The sequence below is a fragment of the Hordeum vulgare genome, chromosome 2H (assembly GCF_904849725.1).
Source record: "Hordeum vulgare subsp. vulgare chromosome 2H, MorexV3_pseudomolecules_assembly, whole genome shotgun sequence".
Lineage (NCBI taxonomy): Eukaryota > Viridiplantae > Streptophyta > Magnoliopsida > Poales > Poaceae > Hordeum > Hordeum vulgare.
Window position 1 is genome coordinate 544,573,028 of NC_058519.1, and position 9,321 is coordinate 544,582,348.

Genomic DNA, 9,321 nt, shown 5'->3' on the forward strand with positions numbered 1-9,321 from the left:
CCAGAGCTGCAAGACGAGATGAGAAGACTAATGCAGGGTAGTATATCCGTATATGCTGGCAATGATGCCAGAGATAACGAAAGCATGGTGGCATATTCGCGGGAATAAACCATCTGGGCTCTTGGTGGGCCAAGACTGTCAGAGACTGCATGCTGGTCAGACGTAATCACGGCGAGAACAGAACCCAGAACAGCCGCGAGGCGCTCGCCGCACTTTGACGACGACCTCTAATACTAATACCACCAAGAACGATTTATGAACAGCCACGAAAAAACGAAAGAAAATGTACGGATGATGGCAAACAACAGTTGACTGGTGACGAGGCGCCATGTCATAGGTGACGGATTACAGTGGATTGGCACGTGGGTGAGTGATGTTCCCTCGCACATCTAGTCCGGTGGTGTTCCTGACCTTCACTTGCTATAAACTAACGTAGGAACGGCTTAAAAAAACCTAACGTAGGAAGGCGATGTTACTGGCAAAGTGCGCGGACACGAAGTTCTGCCGGTTCTCCTGCCGCAGGACATTCTTAGCGGCGCCCCTCCTCCTCGACATCACCATGTCACAGCCGAGCGCATCGTTCGAGGCGTCGCCAGGTTCTTGGCAGCTCCGGCGGGGGCATGGCCTGCGATGAGGTCTCCCAGCGCGCCGTCCACGGTGCTGCCCATACGGCTGTAGGAAGCCTTGCACTCGTCGGCGCCGGCGAGGAGGACCAAGGCGAGTGTCGCGGCGAGGAGGTCAATAGCTGTTGTGCGACGTTTTTCTTGTAAATTGGTTGCAAAGCGACATCGATCGTAAAAACAGCTCTGCTGTAACATCTCTTTACGCACAAATAGCTCAGGCACGACATGGCCCTTAAACACAATCTATGTTAGGATTAGGTGGAGTCGGGCGGGACCCACAGATTATCCACGTCGGCGTGGGACCCAGATGAAGACGACTATGGTTAAACAGTTTTCTCCTACGCGTGCATCCTCCCTCTTCTTCTCCAGCGACGAAGCACGACAATGCCGGCGAGCACCGATTCAGACAAGCACATTTACAATCATTCAACCGAAATCGACCGAATTCAAACAACATAGATAGATTTTAGCAAACATAGCAGATAATTTGGTTCGATTACACACGGAGTAGTACGCGTAGTTCTAATGACGGGCTCGTCGGAGCAAAAGCCACACGGAGTACTTCGATTACATAACTCTACGCCGGTATTCCTCAGCTCCTACCCCTAGTTAGATCTTCAAAATTGGGCTTACCTGAGCCCCAAGGGTGCGGCGGCGCCGCTCAGTCGGAGTCGAAGGCGGAGGCGCCCCACCCCCTGTCGGTGCGGGATTTCTCGATGGCTTGGTGGAAGCGGAACTCATCGAGCTTCTCTTCCATCTGCCGGCGCGCGACGAGCTGCTGCGGCTCGTCCTTGGTGCGCTCCATAATCTTGACGATGACGCCGTCGAAGTCGTCGTCGTCGACGTAGTCTCCCGACAGAAAGCCGAGGCGCCCGGGACGCGGTGCCAAGCCCTGCTCCTCCCCCTCCCTCTTCGGAGGCGGCAACGGTGCTCGTGCAATGGCGGAGCTCCCCGCGCCACCCGCGCCAGAGAAGCTACTAGGCGGTCGCTGTTGGAAATATGCCCTAGAGGCAATAATAAATTAGTTATTATTATATTTCTTAGTTCATGATAATCGTTTATTATCCATGCTATAATTGTATTGATTGGAAACACAATACTTGTGTGGATACATAGACAAAACATTGTCCCTAGTAAGCCTCTAGTTGACTAGCTCGTTAATCAAAGATGGTCAAGGTTTCCTGGCCATAGGCAAGTGTTGTCACTTGATAACGGGATCACATCATTAGGAGAATCATGTGATGGACTAGACCCAAACTAATAGACGTAGCATGTTGATCGTGTCATTTTGTTGCTACTGTTTTCTGCGTGTCAAGTATTTATTCCTATGACCATGAGATCATATAACTCACTGACACCGGAGGAATGCTTTGTGTGTATCAAACGTCGCAACGTAACTGGGTGACTATAAAGATGCTCTATAGGTATCTCCGAAGGTGTTAGTTGAGTTAGTATGGATCAAGACTGGGATTTGTCACTCCGTGTGACAGAGAGGTATCTCGGGGCCCACTCGGTAATACAACATCACACACAAGCCTTGCAAGCAATGTAACTTAGTGTAAGTTACGGGATCTTGTATTACGGAACGAGTAAAGAGACTTGCCGGTAAACGAGATTGAAATAGGTATGCGGATACTAACGATCGAATCTCGGGCAAGTAACATACCGAAGGACAAAGGGAATGACATACGGGATTATATGAATCCTTGGCACTGAGGTTCAAACGATAAGATCTTCGTAGAATATGTAGGATCCAATATGGGCATCCAGGTCCCGCTATTGGATATTGACCGAGGAGTCTCTCGGGTCATGTCTACATAGTTCTCGAACCCGCAGGGTCTGCACACTTAAGGTTCGACGTTGTTTTATGCGTATTTGAGTTATATGGTTGGTTACCGAATGTTGTTCGGAGTCCCGGATGAGATCACGGACGTCACGAGGGTTTCCGGAATGGTCCGGAAACGAAGATTGATATATAGGATGACCTCATTTGGTTACCGGAAGGTTTCCGTGCATTACCGGAAAAGTTTCGGGCTCATCGGTAGTGTACCGGGAGTGCCGGGAGGGGTGCCGGGGACCATCGGGAGGGGTGTCACGCCCCAAGGGGTCTCATGGGCTATGGGAAGAGATAAACCAGCCCCTAGTGGGCTGGAATAAGTTCCCACTAAGGCCCATAAGGTTTGAGAAGGAAAAAACACAAGGTGGAAAGAGTTTCCAAGTGGGAAGGTGGAATCCTACTCCAAGTAGGATTGGAGTAGGACTCCTCCACCTCCAATTTCGGCCAAACCTTTAGGTTTTGAGGCTGCCTCCTCCCCTCCCTCCCACCTATATATACGGAGGTTTTAGGGCTGATTTGAGACGACTTTTCCACGGCAGCCCGACCACATACCTCCACGGTTTTTCCTCTAGATCGCGTTTCTGCGGAGCTCGGGCGGAGCCCTGCTGAGACAAGGTCATCACCAACCTCCGGAGCGCCGTCACGCTGCCGGAGAACTCTTCTACCTCTCCGTCTCTCTTGCTGGATCAAGAAGGCCGAGATCATCGTCGAGCTGTACGTGTGCTGAACGCGGAGGTGCCGTCCGTTCGGTACTAGATCGTGGGACTGATCGCGGGATTGTTCGCGGGGCGGATCGAGGGACGTGAGGACGTTCCACTACATCAACCGCGATCTCTAATCGCTTCTGCTGTACGATCTACAAGGGTACGTAGATCACTCATCCCCTCTCGTAGATGGACATCACCATGATAGGTCTTCGTGCGCGTAGGAAAATTTTTGTTTCCCTTGCGACGTTCCCCAACAGTGGCATCATGAGCTAGGTTCATGCGTAGATGTCTTCTCGAGTAGAACACAAAAGGTTTTGTGGGCGGTGATGTGCGTTTTGCTGCCCTCCTTAGTCTTTTCTTGATTCCGCGGTATTGTTGGATTGAAGCGGCTTGGACCGACATTACTCGTACGCTTACGAGAGACTGGTTTCATCGTTACGAGTAACCCCCTTTGCTCAAAGATGACTGGCAAGTGACGGTTTCTCCAACTTTAGTTGAATCGGATTTGACCGAGGAGGTCCTTGGATGAGGTTAAATAGCAACTCATATATCTCCGTTGTGGTGTTTGCGTAAGTAAGATGCGATCCTACTAGATACCCTTGGTCACCACGTAAAACATGCAACAACAAAATTAGAGGACGTCTAACTTGTTTTTGCAGGGTATGATTGTGATGTGATATGGCCAACGATGTGATGTGATATATTGGATGTATGAGATGATCATGTTGTAATAGAAATATCGACTTGCATGTCGATGGTACGACAACCGGCAGGAGCCATAGGGTTGTCTTTATACTAACGTTTGTGCTTGCAGATGCGTTTACTATTTTGCTAGGATGTAGCTTTAGTAGTAATAGCATAAGTAGCACGACAACCCCGATGGCAACACGTTGATGGATGATCATGGTGTGGCGCCGGTGACAAGAAGATCGTGCCGGTGCTTTGGTGATGGAGATCAAGAAGCACGTGATGATGGCCATATCATGTCACTTATGAATTGCATGTGATGTTAATCCTTTTATGCACCTTATTTTGCTTAGAACGACGGTAGCATTATGAGGTGATCTCTCACTAAAATTTCAAGACGAAATTGTGTTCTCCCCGACTGTGCACCGTTGCGACAGTTCTTCGTTTCGAGACACCACGTGATGATCGGGTGTGATAGACTCAACGTTCACATACAACGGGTGCAAAACAGTTGCACACGCGGAACACTCGGGTTAAGCTTGACGAGCCTAGCATGTGCAGACATGGCCTCGGAACACATGAGACCGAAAGGTCGAACATGAATCGTATAGTTGATATGATTAGCATAGAGATGCTTACCACTGAAACTATTCTCGACTCACGTGATGATCGGACTTGAGATAGTGGATTTGGATCATGTACCACTCAAATGACTAGAGAGATGTACTTTTTGAGTGGGAGTTCTTAAGTAATATGATTAATTGAACTAAATTGTCATGAACATAGTCTAATGGTCTTTGCGAATTACGATGTAGCTTGCGCTATGGCTCTACTGTTTTTTATATGTTCCTAGAGAAAATTTAGTTGAAAATTGATAGTAGCAAACTTTGCAGACTGGGTCTGTAAAACCGAGGATTGTCCTCGTTGCTGCACAGAAGGATTATGTCCTTAATGCACCACTCAGTGTGCTGCACCTCGAGCGTCGTCTGTGGATGCTATGAACATCCGACATACACGTTTCTGATGACTACATGATAGTTCAGTGCAAAATACTTAATGGCTTAGAAGCAAGGCGCCGAAAACGTTGTAAAACGTCACGGAACATAAGTGATGTTCTAAAGAGATGAAATTGTGATTTCATGTTTGTGCCCTTGTTAAGAGGTACGAGACCTCCGACAAGATTCTTTGTCCACAAAGTAAAGGAGAAAGGCTCAATCGTTGAGCGTGTGCTCAGATTGTCTGAGTACGACAATCGCTTGAATCAAGTGGGAGTTAATCTTCCAGATGAGATAGTGATAGTTCTCCAAAGTCACTGCCACCAAGCTGTGAGAGCTTCGTGATGAACTATAACATATCAAGGATACATACAATGATCCTTGAGCGATTCGCGATGTTTGACACTGCGAAAGTAGAAATCAAGAAGGAGCATCAATAGTTGATGGTTTGTAAAACCACTAAGTTTCAAGAAAGGCAAGGGCTAGAAGGGATACTTCGTGAAACGGCAAAACAGTTGCTGCACTAATGAAGAGACCCAAGATTAAACCCAAACCCAAGACTAAGTGCTTCTGTAATGAGGGGAACAATCACTGAGGCGGAGCAACTCAAGATACTTGGTAGATAAGAAGGCTGGCAAAAGTAAAAAGGAGTGTATTTGATATACATGATGTTGATGTGTACTTTACTAGTACTCCTAGTAGCATGAGGGTATTGGATACCGGTTCGGTTGCTAAGTGATTAGTAACGCGAAATGAAAGCTACGGCATAAACGGAGACTAGCTAAAGGCGAGGTGACGATACGTGTTGGAAGTGTTTCCAAGGTTGATATAATCAAACGTCGCACGCTCCCTCTACCATCGGGATTGGTGTTGAACCTAAATAATTGTTATTTGGTGTTTGCGTTAAGCGTGAACATGATTGGATCGTGTTCATTGCAATACGATTATTCATTCAAAGAGAATAATGGTTACTCTATTTGCTTGAATGATCACCTTCAATGGTTTATTGAATCTCGATTGTAGTGTTACACATTGGTGCCAAAAGATACGAGTTAATAATGATAGAACCACTTACTTGTGGAACTGCCGCTTGAGTCATGTTAGTATAAATTGCATGAAGAGGCTCCATGCTGATGGATCTTTGTACTCACCTAATTTCGAATCACTAGTGACATGCAAATCATACCACATGAGCAAGGCCTTGTTTTCATTGAGATGAAACAAGATAGTAACTTGTTGGAAGTGATGCATTTTGATGTATGCAATCCAATGGGTGCTGAGGCACGCAGTGGATATCATTATGTTCTTACTTCACTGACGATTTGAGTACATACAGGAGTATTTACTTAATGAATCACAAGTCTGAAATATTGAAAAGTTCAATTCCGTTTCAGAGTGAAGTTCGTCGTAACAAGAGGATGAACTGTCTACGATATGATCATAGAAATGAATATCTGAGTTACGAGTTTTGGTACGCAGTTAAGACAATGTGGAAGTTATTTCGCAGTTCATGCCACCTGGAACATCATAGTGTGATGATGTGTCTGAACATCATAGCCACGCACTATTTGGTATGATGCATACTATGATGTCTCTTATCGAATTACCACTATCGTTTATGGGTTATGCATTAGAGACAACCGCACTCACTTTAAATAGGGCACCGCGTATTTCCGTTGAGATGACACAGTATAGACTGAGGTTTAGAGAAATCTAAACTGTCGTTTCTTGAAAGTTTGGGGTTTCGACACTTATGTGAAAAAGTTTCAGTTTGATAAGCTCGAACCCAAAGCGGATAAATGCATCTTCATAGGATATCCAAAACAGTTGGGTACATCTCCTATCTCAGATCCGAAAGCAAAGTGTTTGTTTCTAGAAACGGATCCTTTCTCGAGGAAAGGTTTCTCTCGAAGGAATTGAGTGGGAGGGTAGTAGAACTTGATGAGGTTATTGAACCATCACTTCAACCAGTGTGTAGCAGGGCGCAGGAAGTTGTTCATGTGGCGCCTACACCAATTGAAGTGGAAGCTGGTGATGATGATCATTGAGCTTCGAATCAAGTTACTACAAACCTCGTAGGTCGACAAGGTCGCGTACTGCTGCAGAGTAGTACGCTAACCCTGTCTTGGAGGTCATGTTGTTGAGCAACAGTGAACCTACGAGTTATGGAGAAAGCGATGGTGGGCCCGGATTCCGACAAATGGCTGGAAGCCATGAAATCCGAGAGAGGATCCATGTATGAAACCAAAGTGTAGACTTTGGAAGAATTACTTGATGGTCATAGGACTATTGAGTAAAGATGGATCTTTAAAAGAAGACAGACGATGATGGTGATAAGTCACTATTAAGAAAAGCTCGACTTGTCGCAAAGATGTTTTCGACAAGATCAAACAAGTTGACTATGATGAGACTTTCTCACTCGTAGCGATGCTAAAGGTCTGTTAGAATTATGTTAGTTGTTGATGCATTATTTATGAAATATTGCACGTAGGATGTCAAAACATTGTTTCCTCGACGGTTTCCTTGAGCAAACATTGTATGTGATACAACCAGAAGGTTTTGTCGATCCTAAAGATACTAGCAAGTATGCAAGCTCCAGTGATCCTTCAATGGACTGGTGCAAGCATCTCGGAGTTGGAATAAGCACTTTGATGAGATGATCAAAGATTTTGGGTGTGTACAAGGTTTATGAGAAACTTGTATTTCCAAAGAAGTGAGTGGGAGCACTATAGAATTTCTGATAGGTATATGTGGTTGACATATTGTGGATCAGAAGTAATGTAGAATTTCTGTAAAGCATACAAGGTTGTTTGAAAGAAGTTTTCAAAGGAGTACCTGGATTATGCTACTTGAAGGTTGAGCATCAAAGATCTATGGAGATAGATCGAAAGCGCTTAATAGAAGTTTCAACAAGATGCATGCCTTGACAAGTTTTTGAAAGAGTTCAAAATAGATCAGCAAAGAAGGAGTTCTTGATTGCGTTGTGAGGTGTGAATTTGAGTAAGACTCAAAACCCGACCCCGGCAGAATAAAGAGAATAGACGAAGGTCGTCTTCTATGCCTTAGCCGTAGAATCTAAAGTATGCCATGCTGTGTACCGCACCTTATGTGTGCCTTGACTCAAAATCTGTTGAGAGGTACACAGAGTGATCCATGATTGAATCACTAGCAGCGGTCAAAATTTATCCTTAGTAACTAATGGACTAAGGAATCTTTCTCGATTATGGAGGTGGTTAAAGAGTTCGTCGTAAAGGGTTATGTCGATGCAAGCTTTGACACTAATCCGAATAACTATGAGTAGTGAAACGGATTCGTATAGTAGAGTAGATATTTGGAGCATTTCCGAATAGCACGTAGTAGCAGCATCTATAAGATGACATAAAGATTTGTAAAGAACGCACGGATCTGAAAGTTTCAGAATCGTTGACTAAAACCTCTCTCACGAGCAAGACGTGATCAGACCCCATAACTATATGGGTGTTGGATTCGTTGGAATCACATGGTGATGTGAACTAGATTATTGACTCTAGTGCAAGTGGGAGACTGTTGGAAATATGCCCTAGAGGCAATAATAAATTAGTTATTATTATATTTCTTAGTTCATGATAATCGTTTATTATCCATGCTATAATTGTATTGATTGGAAACACAATACTTGTGTGGATACATAGACAAAACATTGTCCCTAGTAAGCCTCTAGTTGACTAGCTCGTTAATCAAAGATGGTCAAGGTTTCCTGGCCATAGGCAAGTGTTGTCACTTGATAACGGGATCACATCATTAGGAGAATCATGTGATGGACTAGACCCAAACTAATAGACGTAGCATGTTGATCGTGTCATTTTGTTGCTACTGTTTTCTGCGTGTCAAGTATTTATTCCTATGACCATGAGATCATATAACTCACTGACACCGGAGGAATGCTTTGTGTGTATCAAACGTCGCAACGTAACTGGGTGACTATAAAGATGCTCTACAGGTATCTCCGAAGGTGTTAGTTGAGTTAGTATGGATCAAGACTGGGATTTGTCACTCCGTGTGACGGAGAGGTATCTCGGGGCCCACTCGGTAATACAACATCACACACAAGCCTTGCAAGCAATGTAACTTAGTGTAAGTTACGGGATCTTGTATTACGGAACGAGTAAAGAGACTTGCCGGTAAACGAGATTGAAATAGGTATGCGGATACTAACGATCGAATCTCGGGCAAGTAACATACCGAAGGACAAAGGGAATGACATACGGGATTATATGAATCCTTGGCACTGAGGTTCAAACGATAAGATCTTCGTAGAATATGTAGGATCCAATATGGGCATCCAGGTCCCGCTATTGGATATTGACCGAGGAGTCTCTCGGGTCATGTCTACATAGTTCTCGAACCCGCAGGGTCTGCACACTTAAGGTTCGACGTTGTTTTATGCGTATTTGAGTTATATGGTTGGTTACCGAATGTTGTTCGGAGTCCCG